The sequence below is a fragment of the Antennarius striatus genome, chromosome 12 (genome assembly GCF_040054535.1).
Source record: "Antennarius striatus isolate MH-2024 chromosome 12, ASM4005453v1, whole genome shotgun sequence".
NCBI lineage: Eukaryota > Metazoa > Chordata > Actinopteri > Lophiiformes > Antennariidae > Antennarius > Antennarius striatus.
Window position 1 is genome coordinate 15,519,211 of NC_090787.1, and position 7,426 is coordinate 15,526,636.

A 7,426-nucleotide genomic window follows, 5' to 3' on the forward strand; every position below is an offset into this window, starting at 1 on the left:
TTCCTGTTTATAACCGCCCCTCCAGAGCCACGCCCCTCCAGAGCCACGCCCCTCACGCGCGCCCGAACACGCCCGCGACGATTAACGGATTAAAGGCAGTCAGGAGTACTCCGATCAGTAATGTGGGCTCCACGCCACGACCTTCACGTGGCCGTAAAACAAAGTACGACAAGGTTTGTGGGGCTAGATGGATATGACGTCAGAGCTGGGCGATAGTGACGACATCACTGGTGAAACCGTTATTGGACTGCAATTTTTTTTATTTGAATTTTTTTTTTTTTTTCTAAACTGAAAATGAAGATGATTTGTTTACCTCCGTTTCTGGATGATCCTAGAATAATTTATAGTCAGGTCGTGGGATGATGCAGATTTCTAGAACAATAGAGACGCTGTCCACTGGAGCCTGACTGCAGAATTTTAATGCATTGCATTATTTTTTTAAGCTTTTATGCCAACAACAAGGAACAAGGAACGTATGTATTTGCAAGCAAGATGGTAAAGCGGAGATTATTAAAGGTTAATCATTTAGAGAAGTAGGAGGAAACCCGTGGATTATAGTCTCCTAACATCACTGACATTGAGGACTATCGATCATACTGATTCTCACGCCCAGGAAATATTACGTTCGCCATGAGGAACGTTATGTTAAATAATGAGGATTAAGAAAATCTAAAATTTGTACTCGAGCTGGATCCTGAGTTATCTGTAAAAGTCAGGTAAATAAAAATCAATAACGCACAAAGACGCATATTGACTGACTGTGGGTTCAGCAGTCCAATGTGGATGACTTCACAAACGTCCCTGAGGCAGAGATACCGCTGCAAGGAGGCAGACCGAGTAAATTTCCACTCACCCCCATAACAAATATTCTGGAAAATTCCATGTCACTAAAAACTACATTTCCCATGAAACGTTTCTGTCGATCAGGAATTTTGGCGGCGGCATCGCGTTTGCAGGAAGCATGAATCAATTCACTTTCACTTGTTTACCTTTACCTCCTTCCGCTCTACAAGGGCTGCAAAGATCAGGAAACAAAAACATTTGAGTGATGAAATTTTAAGAGTAGAGAGCCAATCCTGATCCTGAGTTTCAATTTAAGCATTTTTAGTAAGTATGAAAATCAATCATGATAAGAGATGTCCCTCAATCTTACCAGTATACATATCAGTATAATCATAACATCAACAGAAAGTGTTTTTATAGGAATGACAAAAATATATTTTAAAAAAAGGATTATCATGAAATCTTCTAAAAATGTCTGGATTTGTGTGTAAAAACCGTCTTAACACGTTTCATTTAAAAAAAAATGTCAGGGTACTGTTCAGTCATCCTGCAAGTGGAAACAAAAAACTTAATCTCCTTGACAAAGGGGCAACAGGCCTAATCAAACTGTAAATACATTAAAATAGAATGAGCTAAAGAAGAAGGCACATGTATTTTATATGGTAAAGTAAGTATTATAGTTTGAAAAAGTATCACTTATTCTGTTAAAGAAATAAAGCTTCACGCTATAAACCAATACAGTATAGCACAATAAGTATTTTCACAATCAAACAGTAAATGAAAGTTTTACCTAAAATATTTGTACCAATGAGCCCTCAGGCTCAGACAGCCAATAGTTTCCCATCATGAATCAATGTTTTGCATTTAGCAGAGAGCAACTGCAGCACCTGCCTCTGAAAGATTGTCCTTGACAGTGACAGCGTGATGTGAATGTCTCTCATGCCTCTGACAAGGTTATTGGCTCATCTCCAAATGAAACATTTGGAGATGAGCCTATTGCATAGGCAGGCCAGTCATAAGACTTGTTCTGCTGATTTGAGCAAAATATGACAAAAGCAGAATTTAAATGTAATTGTATTGTTGAATTGACTGCGTCTCTGTGTGGCTACGCGATGCACTGGCATCCGTGGACACCCAGAGTGTCCCCCGCCTCACACCCAAGCAATTGGGATAGGCTCCAGCTCCTCGTGACCCCCGACAGCAGATGAAGCGGTTAAAGATGGATGGATGGATGGATGGATGGTAATTGACATGAACACAAAACAACAGCAACTTGAGGGTCAGGTTTTTAATCCCTAATACACTCTAGAACTCCAAAATTTTGTAAGATCAGTGCTGTCCATATTAATTCTAAATGCTCACCAATGTGTTTCGCTGATACATCTCTTATTTGTTTGCTTTGTTTTGTGAGTTTCATTTAAGCCGTGTCAAAAATAAAATACCAGCCACACCACACTTGATTGGATATCTTTTTATGAACGAAGTGGTGATTCAATATAACATTTCTCTGTGGGGAATAATGAAATATATTACATGTACATTACATTACATTACATTACATTACAACATATCTCTATGGCATTTTCTGAAAAGTTGCCTGTAAGTTGTCATCAAATGTACCTTATCTGTGCCACTAATTCCATATGTGATTAAACATCAATAGCGAGCGGTTTAATATCTTTGGGCTAACTGCTCAGTCGTGTTCCTTTGTCACCTTAAGCCAGCGTTGCTGCTAAGGGTTTCTGCAAATTTTTTGCTATTCAAAACTCTGCAAAGCAGAAAAAGTGTTAGGGGGCAAGCATGGATCTAGAAGAAAGCACCTTTTCTCTAGAATGATGTGGTCACACGGCGTTGTTATTTGTACAAACACTGCTTGTCCCAGAGAAATATGACACATACTATACAATTAAAAGTTCTACCACTGTTATTCCTGTAGAATTCATACAACTATTGGGTGTAGCGTTAGGTTTAGTTTAGTTTTTCTCTTTGGAAACGGTAGTTTTTTTATGGAATGTGGGAGATGATGAGTGCGCCTCGCCTTGAAACCCTGTTTACTCCGATTTGTCTATTTCCTGGAGATAAACTTATCACAATCATCAAGGAGGAGCTCCACAGGATTGGAGGTGAATGTTGTAGAAATCTAATAAATGAATTCGAAATCTTATTTTCTTAATGACATTGTGCTACAAGACCAGACTTGGTTCAGTAACCTTAATTTCTTCAGGATTTCCCAATGTAATTGGCTTCGTAGATGTGCAGGTACATGTAGATTGACTGCTGTTTCAACATGTTAAAGACTGCTTCATTGATAGACTACCGTCTGTCCAGATCACATGTGATGCTGCTGACTACATTTCTGATGTGGAGGCAAAGTGTTCTAGGTCGGTTCCTGACTCACAGATGTATGATGAGTCTTACCTGAGCAACAGACTGTAATGGGGTACGTAGCATGGTTTGCAATAACTCACTTGTCCATCCTTTACTCCACTCTGATATATCCTCTGTACATCACAGGAGACTTTGAAAGACTTTCGTGTGGAGGACAGGGGTTACTCATGGTAACCGAGGCTGCTGACCCCTTACACGTAACGTAGCCCCCCCCCACACACACATACACACACACAGAACTTCAACTGGGCTCACTGCAGGAGGAGAGGCTGGGAGGAGATGACCATAGGCCTGCTGAAAGTCTGTTTCTAGTGTCTACATCCCCTCAGGATGACCCCTGAGAGGGCCTGTGACGTAATTGTGTTGTTCTTCATACTATTGCCTCTACTAGAGGTGAACAATACGTGTATCATGTGACTAAAACACACAGAAAATAAGAACCAAGGCATTCAGAAACTGCAACATTCCGCGACTTACCCTGGCCTACTTCCAGGGTAGCTCAGGGTACCCTGGAAGTAGTACCTGACAAGTACATAGCTTTGACCTGTCAGGGTAGGTCAAAGCTAGTGCGTAACTATGACCATAGATCAAAGCTAGTGCATAGGTAGATCAAAGCACTAGCTTTGATCTACGGCCTTCTCCCGCCTCTTTCTATCTTATCCGGTTTCTGAGTGTAGAAAAGTTGAAATTTGACTTTGACCTAGTTTTCTCAAGGTCAAGGTCATCATCTCATTTCACCCCCTTTGCCGCCCGAGTAATCTGCTTTTTGTTTCATCTTTCTATCTGCAACGGTTGTGAAGATATTTGGTGGACACACGAATGGACGAACGGACGAACGGATAGACGGACGAAGACACAAACACTGACAATTACAATACATCACCGCTTTGAAACAGGATGCATTAAAACTTGGAAGTCTAAAAGCTGTTCTAGGCAGTGCCACAGCTATTGATGTACGAACTAAAGCAGTATGGCTATTGTCAAGGAAATCATGCAAAATGGCTCTTGATTTCAGTTCTTATATAAGTATATGCATGGGTTTGAATATTCTTCTTGTGAACTGTTTTTGTAACATACATGTTGATTTACTGATTATTTATAAAACATTAAAAAGTTTTATTAAAAGGTTTCGTTATTTAATAGATGTTGATATAGATGACAGTACATTTATGTATGTGTAAAGAGGGTTATGTTGGCGATAAAACAACTGAACAGTCAAACGGCCACTTAATATTTACTGTACAATGTCAAACATAATGAAAATGAGGAGGTACTCCCATGAGATGCTGCAGAAGTCTGACCTGCGTGAACAATGTTGTTAAATGACATTCCCCGCTGCTGCCATGCATGCTTGTCCTCTGCTGGATTGTGCCTAAATAAAATAAATTAATAGACTACCAAGCCTTTTTCCCCTGTAATTTCATTGTGATAGTAATGGACTATATTTAAACTTTGCATTGACTCCCACGCCTACGGGTTTACAGGCTCAGAGTAAGTCAACCAAGAATTAGAGGTTTTACTCAAGGGTTTGTTAACCCTGCTTCATGAAACGGACCCTTGGAGCTAAATAATCATTATAGGTATTCAGCAGTTTTGATAATACTTATTTAAGCAGGAGACAAATAGAAGGAAGGTATCAATTTACTTATTTTCCTCTCCTCTTTATTTTCTGACTTTGTTTCAGCTCATTAGAAACACCGGTCTAATGTCATACGACACCCTTTATTTGTATTGTACACATACATGTAACCATAGCTCTTCGTGTCTCTCCTGTCAAAGCCCCGCTACCTTTGAATTAGCTGACATCAAAAACACTGAACAGGTCTTACAGGGCTTTGGCAGCTGACTGAGGACTAACTTTGCTGTAAGACACAAGTTGGCATTGATACATGTACAAACCAGTTAGTATGGGGGGTGCAAACACTGTAAAATACAGGGATCAGATAAAATAGCAGTGAAATTAGAAATTGTGAAGGTGCAGACACACACATATCCATGATTACAGACCATTGTTTTGAGAATAACAAAAATTCTGTGCAATTTAGAACTTTGCTAATAGATGAATTCATAACCACAGGGATCAAATTGACCCATAAAAGTCCTGTATTGATTCATACTCAAGTTTAGCACACATATTTAAGTGGGTTTGTTCATAAAAAACATGATTAAATAAAATAATGTAAGAAAGACAAAAAATATACAAGACCCGCACAAGATCCTGAGTTAACCCGAAGCCTGACCACTGAATTCAAGTCTCTCTCAAATGTTTCAAAAAGACAGATAGGGTTCCTAAGTACAGTACATTATTTAGAGGGTGATCATACAGAAATAAAACTGGTCACTTGATACTGTGCCATTTTTAAAACACAGCTGGCAGGTACTTTCCAATACTACTCAGTTTTATCACTCAGTCTAAATAAAGAATCTCTATTATTAGGCATGCTTTCCATTTGTAGATGCTCTGTCATGTCATTGAGCCAAAAACATTTTGTTGAGCAGTGAGCTCATGTCCTCTGCTCCTGCATGATTAAAGTATGTTCAAAAAGATGCTAAATACTGCAGTTGTCTGTGAATATCAGAAGCCCTATTTGACATGTAGATTGGAAAGAGGGCTTAAAATTCCACAGGCATGTATAATGTTTGGTGTAACAGACTTAAATATTTTACTTTTTGTCAGTAATTTCATCAACCTTTAGTTTATATTGAGTCATATTGGTTCGTTTATACACAGAGCGTGTAAAGCGGTTAAATATAGTGAAACTTTCTTACTAAAAATGTATTCTTAAAAGATTATACTAAATATTATTATGCGTTCATGTGGCCACCATGCAAATATTTTTCAGATTACTCTGGAAATCTTCAAGCTATTTTGTAGGCAAAAATAAGGAGTCACTATGGAAAACTGAGCATGTTCTTACACACAAAACATGGTGGCAAAGAAAAATAGATTCAACACTGACCTCATTTCAACACCTCATTGCGGTTATTTATAGGACACAAAAATAAGTATATATAGACACATATACATATGTGTGTGTGTGTGTGTGTGTGTGTGTGTGTGTGTGTGTGTGTGTGTGTGCGTGCGTGTGCGTGTGCGTGTGTGTGTGTGTGTGTGTGTTTACATAGTAGTGGTGGACAAAGAGCAGAAGAGAGCAGTGGTGATAGATGTGGCAATTCCAGCTGATGCCAACATCAGGAAGAAGGAACACAAAAAGATTGAGGGTTAAAAGAACAACTGGAACATATGTGGAAGATCAAGGCAAATGTGGTCCCCATGGTAGTAGGAGCACTTGGGGTAGTGACCCCCAAACTTGAAGAGTGGCTCCAGCAGATTCCTGGAAAAACAACTGAAGCCTCAGTCCAGAAGAGCGCAGTCCTAGGAACAGCTAAGATACTGCGCAGAAACCTGAGACTCCCAGGCCTCTGGTAGAGGACCCGAGATTGAGGATGACACACAGATACCACCATACAAGGGTGAGAGGAACATTTTTTCTAATTAACATAAGGTATTATCATTACTACCTGACTCCTGGCAGGTGACCGACAGATAGGTTCAGAATTATTTTCATAGAGCAGGAGCTCCATCTAGTGATATTAATTTGCAATTGCTAGTCCTGATGTGAGTTCACGATCATCTGAGTAAACTAATTTTATTTTCACAACCATTACAGTTGATACACAAAAGATGTTTTATGATTAAATACCGTACACTGAGGACTTATTGGGGTACTTATCACTAAAGGTACACAGAGAAATAGAACATGAGTGTCACACAAATTGACTCCATATACATTTTATCTTTATTCCAAGAGCACTGAATTAAATAAGTTTAGTCAAAAGTGTCGTGCTGATTCTTGAACTTACCTTACACATGTTCATTCATTTCATCCACCACCGCTGTATCCGTCGTAGCGAGTCACGGGTAGCTGGAGCCTATCCCAGCTGGCTTAGGAAGTGAGGCAGGGGACACTCCAGTGCACCGCGGAACCACACACACACACACACACACACACACACACACACACACACACACACACACACACACACACACACACACACACACACACACACACACACACACACACTCCTACTGGCAATTTAGGACCGGCCAATCAACCTGAAGCGCATGCTTTTGGAGGTGCGAAGGAGCCGGAGAACCCACGCAGACAAGGGGAGATCAAGCGAACTCCGCGCAGAGCGGGACTCGAATCCAGACCCGCCGTGTTGTGAGGCGACAGCGCTAACCATTGCGCCA

General features: G+C 40.1%; 1 long non-coding RNA gene across 2 annotated transcripts; it reads left to right on the forward strand.

The window, feature by feature from the left end:
* Positions 1-17: 17 nt before the first annotated feature.
* Positions 18-4,565, forward strand: LOC137604688 (uncharacterized). 2 transcript variants are annotated; one of them, XR_011037661.1, is made up of 3 exons: positions 18-2,025; positions 3,112-3,223; positions 3,298-4,565. It is a non-coding gene; the product is annotated as an uncharacterized lncRNA (long non-coding RNA). The 2 variants fall into 2 exon arrangements; XR_011037660.1 differs by having other exon boundaries at positions 170-2,906.
* The last annotated feature ends 2,861 nt before the right edge of the window (positions 4,566-7,426 follow it).